The following is a 10,707-nucleotide window of genomic DNA, read 5'->3' on the forward strand; positions in this document are numbered from 1 at the left end:
TTGAATCCGAGGACCAAACATTGTACTAAAAGAATCTAAACATTGAAATATGAGTAAGAATGAAACCATTAATCTCTGGCTAGTGATAAGGGCTTGAATAAATGATTTCCAGATATTTCTTCTATTCTTGAATAAACAGGAGTGCTTTCTGAACTGGAATCTCTACATCAAGTTCGACACTGACACAGCAGGCAGGGGAAGTCCAGAGGAAAGAGTCCCACGCCCTGCTATTTGCAGGCGCTTCCGAAGACAGTAGTTGTCATGAAGCTACACTCTAAATCTGGTCTAAGAGCTAACTCACATTCAGATTAAAGCCAAGTACAGCAGCATTGTTTCTAGAATAATTTGATTCTTCAAGCTGTGCTAAGTGCCTTTTTTGCCATGAAACTTACTACATTTTTTTAGTTTGTTTCTATTTGAAAGAAAATGGTTTAGGTGATTATGGAGGAGTATCTTGTCCGTTCTACACAAATTCCACTCATGATTTTTTTCTGTTAAAATTACAAAATTCTCTTTAATAGATAATTTATGTTCTGCTAAGACAGGTTTTTTTTTTTAGAACAGTAATAAGCCCTCAAACTTCCCAGAGGCAAAAATATATATGTAGATGCTCAATATGAGATCTTAGGCTCAGCTCTCGCCAGAGGCCTATCCATCTTACATGATCAAGAGCTGGTCTCCAGTAGCTCTCTGTGGGTGACTGAACACTGTAGAAGAGTGATGACATACAAACTGTCTTTCTGCACTTGATTTTCACCAATGTCAAGTGCAAAAGATAAAAATTCCTTCAGGATCCTTTATTTGAGAAATTTTAACTCTCCTAATACCCATTCTCTTACATTTAATTTTTATTAATTCACTTATCAAATATTGATTGAGCACCTACTATGTGACCAGCAACTGTTCTGAGTATAGGGAATACAGCAGTGAGTGAGATAGAAAAGATCCCTGGAGCATACATTTTCAGGGATGGAGACTCCTCATTATCTGTGGATGTTTATAAAGAAAATAAAACAAGGTAATGTCCTGGACAGAGGCTGTTGGGGGTGAGAGCTGATTACACAAAGTAATTGGGAAAACCTTCTCTCTGGAGAAGTGAAAACCAAGTGTCCAGAACCAGGCACTAAAAGGGCAGGGAAAAGAATATTCCAGGCTGAAGAGAGCAAGTGCAAAGGCCTAAGAGGGCTCTTGAGCATGGTTACTCTATAAGAATGTTCTCGGGAGGATTTTAACATCTTTCGTGTAATGGATGCCTTGCTGCCCCTAAGCACCCAACAGAGGCACTCATTCCCCAGCTGCCAGCCTGTTGCCACTGATGGCTTGAAACTGAGACCCAGTCCAGGAATCACCCGCAGCCCAGGAGTCTCTCCCCTCCCTGGAGGCAGGCTGTATCCAATGACCCAGTTTTCCAGCCTTCCAGTTCATGGGCACCCCACAGGCTGGCTGAGCCCATGTAGTGACTGGGTCATAGCTCAACTCCTTCTGCCCTGTCCTGCTTTCTTCCCTGTCCTGCTTTCTTCCCTGTCCTGCAGGTAGTGATTCTGAGGGCACTTCCAACACACCTCTCATATACAGATTTCCATCTCAGGGTCTCTTTTCTCTCATACATCCAGCTGAAGATCTGGGTTGATCATTTTAAGCGCTTAAAAGTTTTACAATAGAACAGCAGCCCACCACCAAATTTAGAAATCTTTTAAGAGTGCTAGTGCTTCTTTACTATGTCTGTGTGCTTAAAGATAATTTGACAGGAGGTCCTAACTAGTTTCCATGCATCTAGTTTTACTCCTCTGAAATCTGTCCCTTGTTGCTGAATGATTTTACCAACCAAGAATCTGATCATGGTGAAAGCCCACACTAAAGCTCTCAGTGACCTTAAAGCTTTCAGATCTCCATGCTCACAAGTCTGTTCACGGCCTAGAGTCTGTCTTCCTATCTCTCTCTTTGACCTCCATCTTCATGATATGTTGGCCTGTTTCACATCCTCTTGGCTATATTTGAACCTGAAGTTTCCACCTCTGCTTAGCAAATCCCTTTTCATTTTTTAAAGCTACCCTCTGCAAAAGCCTTCCTTAGCCCTCATTCTCAGAGTTCTAACATCTTCAGTTTACCTCTACTCTATACTGTGTGATTGTTTTTATTATTGTATGTATCGTGATAAACATCTGCACCTTCATTTCTTTGAAGTCAGAGGGCACATGTCCTATTCATTATTCACCCCTCCCCAGCATTCGGCATAATACCAGGCACTTCGAAAACACTTCAAAGGCCACCTCATTCTGATGTAGTCTTGGGAAAAAAGTATAGGCACAAAATGTATCTGTCAAATAGATGTCTTATTAGCAACCTCTTTTCAATTATAGAATCCATCTTAACTGAAAGGTTATTCCCACTGGGCCCTGAAAGAGGAGGGGCAGAAACTGATGTATAATGTTTGTACTGTAAATGTAACTGCCATTCCCCAATCCCTGAAAGTCTCAGGGATCTAACATCCTAAATGGATCTTTACCAACTACTACATTTCCATACCTTCCTGCTTCAGTGTGATCCTAGAAATTAGCTATTTCCACTGTGTTAAGACCTTGTCATGAGAATTTATTAATTCTTGCAGTCCAGATGGGAGAAAAGACAAAAGGCAGATTAGAGCAAAACCCTGAGAGCTTTGTTTGTTCTGGTTGTGTACAAATGTAAATATTATCAAAGCAATCCATGAAATGAAGAAAAACTCTTGGTTGGGCAATTAAAAAGAACAAACTATTTTTTTTTCCAGAAACTTTGCTGGTGAGGGCTGCATGTAAATATTGATGAGTAATAATAGCAATCATGAGCCCATCAGAAAACTAATTTTCCATTCCTAAAAATTCCAGTGTGCAGGAGGGATAATATTTAGTAGAAAAGTCAGTGGCCTCCAAGACAGAACACTTGAGCTTCAAGACTCTTAACAGCAAGTAGCCTTCAGCAAGATATTTAACTTCTCCTAGCTCTTAAATGGAAATGGATCATCTCTAACTCACGTTGTTCTTATAAGAATTAAATGAATGGGATTATCTTTGAGAAGATACACAGTATGGGCTCTGGCATAACTGTGTAATTCAATAAGTCTTCACTCAAAACAAAAAGTGTTTCAACCAGAATCATATTCTTTATGTCCTAAAACCCAAGCACAGCAGATCAGAAGAAATCCATTCTTACAGAGCAATATTGTCACTCAATCTCTGCATAACTTTGAGATATTTTGATTTTGAATTTCTCATTTCAATCTTCTAAACGATCAGAAAATCAGTGTACAGAAACTATATAAAACTGCCAACCTTATATACTATATTGTAAGTACATTTAGTTTTTTTTTTCTAAATAAACAGAAGAACGGCAGTTAAATAGTAAAAAAGAAAATCAAACACCTGGAAGATTAGTAGTTTTATATATCTTTTACCCCAGAAAATATATAAGCAGATTATAACTTTTCTGCATGTCTTAAAGGCACATTTTGTTCTGACCACCTGTATGTAACAGTGGAATTTCAAACGATTAGGGCGATAATATCTGTCCAATCCACATATTGTAAAAAGTCAATGCCACCAAAAATTTTACCTCTCCAGGACAGCATTGGAAGACAACCTCTCAGATCAGTCTTTAAAAATCATGTTGCTCATTGTTTGTAAGGTTGATAATATTGCAAAATACAATGCTTCAACCGAGAAGAAAATAATCTACAACCTGCTGACTCCTTTGATATACAAAATGATAAGTCCTGTCAAAGAGACTGGAGGCTATGGCAAATCTTTATTTTTTACGAAATCTATTAATCGGCCTTTAGTGTAGCCCTGCTTGATGCAAATTGTACGACTTGTCAAGACTTTTGTTTAGTCAGAAATAAAAGGCTTAGTGGATAAAGGTTTGGCCTTTCCCTACTGGTTTTCTGCCAAACTGTGACCTAACATGAATGAATTGGTATTGAGTGGGGCCTCTAACTCTGTAATTTAATGCTGACAGTAATTAGCTAAGAAGGGGGTGTTATAATGAAAGCCCAGGGCATGGTGTTTATGTGATTTTACCCAGCTGCAATAGACGACACCTTCTTTTTCTGTCTTTTCCACTTACTACCTCTGAAAAGGGAGAAGGTGCAAGTCATAAAAGATCCTGGCTGCTTGGCTCTCTGATAAATCTCTGGGCAGTGAAGACCTTGGCTTTAAATTAGCTGTCAGGCATCAGCCATCTCACTCTCCAGCTCTCTCTGGAGTCAGCAACAGTGCAAAGATGTTATAAATGGATTCATATGTCTTGATTAATGCCTCCTTCTGTAAACAGACTTTGAGCATAGAGCCCTGACATAGGGATGCCCTGTTCTAAAGGTTAATTGTTACATCGATAGCATATTCAAGACATCCTGCTTTTTTATTTCTTTTTTGCACTTCTGCTCTTTTCTTTTTGAATTTCAAATTATCTTAGAGTAAATGAGAAAGAGGAGGCCTAATAGCAGAATCCACATCTATTGTTAGACACTTCCTATATAAATAAAAGGTCTTTCCTCAACATCCATCTCATAAAACAGAGGAAATCCTCTGTATGGTTTCAGATTGGCCCTTAAAAATTGCTTTGGCAGAGAAGGTCCACACCTATGCAACCCCTCTGTGCCTTGAGCTTGGGATAATTTGCTGGATGAAATGGAGCTTTTGCATCAAGTAGTCTAATGCTAGGAGCTCCAAGTATTCGAACTATAACTCAGTGTTACAACCAAACACAGAGAAAACTTTAGACTTGTTCTTCTCCAACTTCTGCCAGTCTTTGTGTTGCCTGAATGTCACTCAGTTACTAGAAGAAAAAATTAAAAAGTGAAATTCAAGGAGATAGAGGGGGAAAGAGTATGGTAATACATTTTTACTTCATCACAAGCTGTAGTTCAGGGAGGGACTGTTGATAAGAGATTTTTGTCACCTCAATTATTCCCAATGAATGGGAAGCAAATATTCCTTTCAAGTGTGTATTGACACTGTCATTTACTCAGCTTTGTAAAATGTTGACATAAATTAGATGTTTGTTTACTCTACCCCAGATAGGAACAAAAATAAAACACTTTGATAAAAACAACTATGTAATTACTTCACTATCCTAGAAAATAAGCAATTCTACCTAAGATTAATAGGTTACATTAGTCCGTTTCCAAAAGAAAAAATAGTACGAAAGCAAGACTTATGTGCAAGAAATTGGTTAGGAATTCCAATTAATTCTAGTTACTTTTTCAGAGTCTTTTTATTCCATGTACAGACTATGTTTGCATAATTTAATTTTGATTTCCAGAACATCAATCCTCTCCGTGTTCAAATGAAATAGACAATACATATCCCTAAAATTGAGGGCTTATCCGGCCATTTGCCACTGTGCACCTCCAATTACTGCGTGTTCTTACTCTATGCTATGGTTCTACTTTTGCATTAAAATTCTGCTATAATAAAAAGGATTCTAATGTAATTTGTGTGAAATCAATAGTCAGTTGATATAAAGATTCACAGTGATCTCTCTATTCTCTTGTCCTGTGACAGACTTCCAACAGGAATCCATCATACCAGATAAATCGATCATTGGAACTAGTAATCAGTAGATAGAAAACACACTGGGACACCCCCTTGGAAAAATAAGTACAATCAAGGTAAGCCAAATACAACAATGGGGAAAAAAGAACATATTTCAGGCCTATAGGAGTAAAGAGTTCAGTTAGAGTCTACCTTCTCACTATTCATTGCACAGTTGTTGAACCTGCTTGAGCAAACAAAAAGAAATTCATGACTATCTATTGTTTTAACTTGCAAAATATTTGCTAATATAATACAGAATAAAAAGGCAGATCTTGAGATTTTATGTTCATAAAGAATAGTATAGATATGATGAGGTAAGGGTGCATGAGTAGCAACAGGATGAAGGGTTACTTTATAAATAACGTGCTGCAAGGGAAAATACTGGAGAGTGAGATTGAACAAGTTAACATATGTGCACGCACAAAGATGGCATAAGGAATCCTGCTATTGTGTATAATTATAACGTACCAGTAAAAATAAATTAATTAATTAAAATAATAGTAATATGTTACACAGGTCCATTTTTACAAGCTTATACTACAGGATATAAGGAAGGAAGGGTGAAACCTGGTGAGCAGAAGGACAACAGACATTTGGCAACTTGCTGATCTCTTTCTCTCTTTAGTATTCTTTGATCTCCTCTGAAGAACTGGTATTTGGTTTATTTCTAAGGTTTCCAATACCATAAAAATTAATCTCTTGCCAATATCCCTCACCAGGGGTCCAGATCTAAATTAATTATCATCTTGATAGTATACAGCAGCTTAACTGAAACATCATTCACATAAGAAAACAATTCACTCTTTTAAAGTATACAATTCAGTATTGGGGATACCACTCAATGGTACAGCGTACTGGACCCTGAGTTTGATTCCCAGCATCACAAAAAATAAATAAATAAAATTGCTTATAATTTCATTGTGGCTACTGAGGCCTAATAGTCCAGCCCAAAGCTCTTCTAAGGAAAAGAAAAGTATATAATTAAAAAGTTGTTAGTATATTCAAAGCTGTTTCCACTATCAATTTCAGATTATTTTCATCACCATTAAAGGAAAATGTGTGTCTATTAGCAGTCACTCCCCATTCCACTCTATTCTCAGCTCTTGGCAACCACTCACCTACTTTAAATCTCAATGGATTGACCCCTATTCTGAACATATGATAAAGTGAAATCATGCCACATGTACCCTTTCGTGGTTGGCTCCCTCAGTTGGCATAACTTCTTCAAGGTTCATCTATTAGTGGTTCATTCCTTATCAATGTCAAATTATATTTTTTTGTTGTGCCACATTTTGTTTATCCATTCATCAAGTGATGGATATTTGATTGCTTTCACTTCTCAGCTATCATGAACAATATCAACACGAGCATTGGTGTTCAGGTTTCTGTGTGGATATGTTTTTGATTCTCTTGGGTACATGCCAAGAAGTAGATTGCTGAATCATATGTTAACTTTAACATTTTGAGGAACTGCCAAACTGTTGTCCAAAGTGACTGCAGATATTTGCAATCCCATCAGCTCTGTATGAGGGTTGCAATTCATTCCCAACATTTACTATTTTCCTTTTTTCTTTTTATGATAATGGAAATCAAACCCAGAATCTAACACATAGTAGATAAGCATGTATCCAATCATTGAACTATATCTCTGGGACCCCTCTTTGTTTTAATTATGCAAATCCTAGTGGGTTGGAAGTGGTATCTCATTGTAGATTTCGTCTGAATTTCCTTAATAACTAATAATATTGGGAATCTTTGGATGTGCTTATGGATGAACATTTGTATACAAGAATTTTTGGAGAGATATCTATTGCTCTAAATTCTTTGACTAATTTTTATTTCAGTTATCATTTCATTTTGAGTGGATAAAGGTCATTTTATATTCTCAACCAAATATATTATCCAGTATCAAATATATTTTGCAAATATCCCAAACTCTGTTTTCAATTTCTTGAGAGTATTTAAAGCACAAGGTTTTTATTTTAATGCAGTTAAATTTGCTGATTTTGTCCTTTTGTCACTTATACTTTGATGCCATACCTTAAAAAAATTAATCTAAGAACACAAATATTTATTCCTATTATTTCTTCTAAAAATCTTACTTTTAGGTATTTTATCCTTGTTGAATTGATTTGTGTGATAGAAGGGTCCATGAATACTAAAATATTTGTTGAAAATCTATTTCTTCTACCACTGAGTTGTAGTGGTACTTTTGTCAAAAAATGAATTAACTATAAAAATGAGAGTTTACTTCTGGATTCTGAAATCAATTATATTTATCTATATGTATATTCTTATGCCAGTGCCAAATCATTTTTATTACTAAAATTTTGTAGTTTCTCTGAGGCTCATTGTTCCTCATCCTTTTTGTGTTCATCAAAATAGAAAATCTCAATACTACCTTCAAGTGAAAAGAGGATGAGAAAAAAGACAAGTTAAAACACTGCAAATCTCACTGCCTTATCAACACCTAACTGTGTTTTCAAATTTTCCTTTAATTATTGAAAGGCTTGGTTAATTGCCATGTTTCAATAAAGGTTTATTTTTATAAATTTTGCCAATGTTATCCCTATTTTTTCAAAGGAGTGGACTTTCTGAAGTTCTAACTCCATTATTCTGAAAGTACTATCGTGATATATTAAGGGCATCTGACTACTTCTTGACCGTAAGTTACATCATGACATTCTCTCCTGTCCTCTTTGGCTTAGGAGGTATCAAGTCCTGCCACACCTTTGTGATCCCTGATATTTCATTTTATTAATATTATTTTACTGTAGCAAGAATAGAAAGAACAAGTCAAAGACATTCATTTTTAAATCTTATTCCTTACAGTGAAAAAGTAAGTGTACAAAAAAGGGAAAAAGGAAAAGTTAAATTCAGGTAGCCCTTCCTCTGCATTAGCTGTGGGATTTTTTTCTTGCTCCTCCCAAAAAAAACAGTTTTATATACCTCACTGATATTCTATTATCAACCCATAAGTGTAGTTGAGTCAAATATTCTATCTATAATGATACATAACACACAAAACATAAACACTAAGAATATGTGAGGTTAAGTAGGAACACACCTAAACACATGTTAAAAGTGAGGGAGTAAGAATAATAGGATAGCTTCCAATGACATGAAAATTAGGTACTTTATATTTTGCATCAGATAATAAAAAGATAGCAGTAAGCCTAACTATTTGATGTTGCCTATATATATCATACAACATCCAAAGACAGCACAGTTTAATTTATTGCACACTTGTATAACTTTATTTTTATGTGGCTGTTTTCTAAAGAGTATCCTCTTAAACTGGAACGGTATAAAACAATGTTTTCTGTATGCCGGCACCACCAAGAGCTAGAAAAAAGAGCCTTTCTGGCTTTAGATTATTCAATAAGACTAATAGTGCATATGATATGAACAAACAAAGGCAGAATCCATTCCATATCACCTTTTAAGACAGAACAATGTATTTGTTTTGTTGTTGTTATTCAGTTAAGGAAAGATGATATCATCACCAGTGGAGAACATATAAATCAAAATGGTGCTGCCTTAGTATTATGAATGTTTACCTAGATGAATACATGAATATAGTTTCCTAGAGGAAACAGATACCTGTCATATAGTTAAACCTAATTATATATATTAAAAAGTAAGATATCTTGGTTAAAGAATGTAATCATTGTTAATGAGAGCTTATTATAATAATTCATACAACTTTAAAATGTCCATATAAAGCATGATAAATGATCTTTTCAAGTTATAGTTCAATCTGCTAAATATAGGACTTGTTTGTCTTATTAGGACTTCTGCTTATTCATAATGCATTTGCAACTGATTATTTCCTTTTACAAATTTTAAGTCATAGATTTGTATTGACTATTATTAAGTATGAAATGCTTTTCTATATATTCCACAAACCAAAATAGTGAGATAGAGTCTCTTTCATCAAGGAAACTAAAATGCCTTCTTTTTTATTTTTTATTTTTCAATGCTGGGAATTGAACCCAGTTCAATAGTAGCACTCTACTACTGAACTACACTCAGTCCTTTATTTATTTATTTGTTTGTTTGTTTATTCACCCCCACACAAACATGCACATTTTTATTGGTGCATTATAGTTGTACTTATTGGTGGGATTTGTTGTTACATATTTATACAAGCACGCAATATAATTAGGCCAATATCACTCTCCTATGTTTCCCTCCACCCCTTCCTCTCAGCCCTTGATCTTTTCCTCTATTCTACTGATCTCCCTTTTATTTTCATGAGATACACCTCTCACCTTTCTTTTTCTTTTTTCTATCTAGCTTTCACATATGAGAGAAAAATATATGACCATTATTGACCTTCCAAGTTTGGCTTTTTTCCTTAATATAATGGTCTCAAGTTCCACCCTTTTTACTGCAAATTACATGATTTTATTCTGTTTTATAGCTAAATAAAACTCCATTGTGTATATATACTACATTTTCTTTTTCTATCCATCTATGTATGGACACCTAAGCTAGTTCAATAGTTTGGCTGTTGTGAATTGTACCACTCCAAACATGAGTATGCATGTATTGTTCTAGCATACGGACTCCAGTTCTTTAGAATAAATCTCAAGACATGATACTCCTGGATCTTATGGCCGTTCCATGCCTAGTCTTTTGAGAAACTTTCATACTGATTTCCATAGTGGTTGTACTAATGTACAATCCCACCAACAGTGTAAAACAGTGTATTCCTTTTTTCCACATCCTCTCCAGCATTTGTTATTGTTTGTTTTCTTGAAGACTGCCATTTTGTCTAGTGTGAAATGAAATCTTACGCAGTTTTGATTTGCATTTCCCTAACTGCTAATGATTTTGAGCATTTTTCATATATTTATTGACCATTTGTATTTTTTTCTTTTGAGAAGTGTCTGTTGAATTCATTTTCCCATTTATTAATTGGGTTATTTGCTTCTTGGAGTTGATTTTTTTGAGTTCTTTATATATTTTACATATTAATCCTCTGTCAGAAGAATAATTTAAAAAGATTTTTTTTCTCCCAGTTGGTAGGTTTTTTCTTTACATTTTTGTTTCCTTTGATGTGCAGAAGCTTTTTGATTAGATGTCATCCCATTTATTAACTCATGGCATTATTTCCTGAGTATTAGTGGTC

This window comes from Ictidomys tridecemlineatus, chromosome 12 (genome assembly GCF_052094955.1).
Source record: "Ictidomys tridecemlineatus isolate mIctTri1 chromosome 12, mIctTri1.hap1, whole genome shotgun sequence".
NCBI classification, from domain to species: domain Eukaryota; kingdom Metazoa; phylum Chordata; class Mammalia; order Rodentia; family Sciuridae; genus Ictidomys; species Ictidomys tridecemlineatus.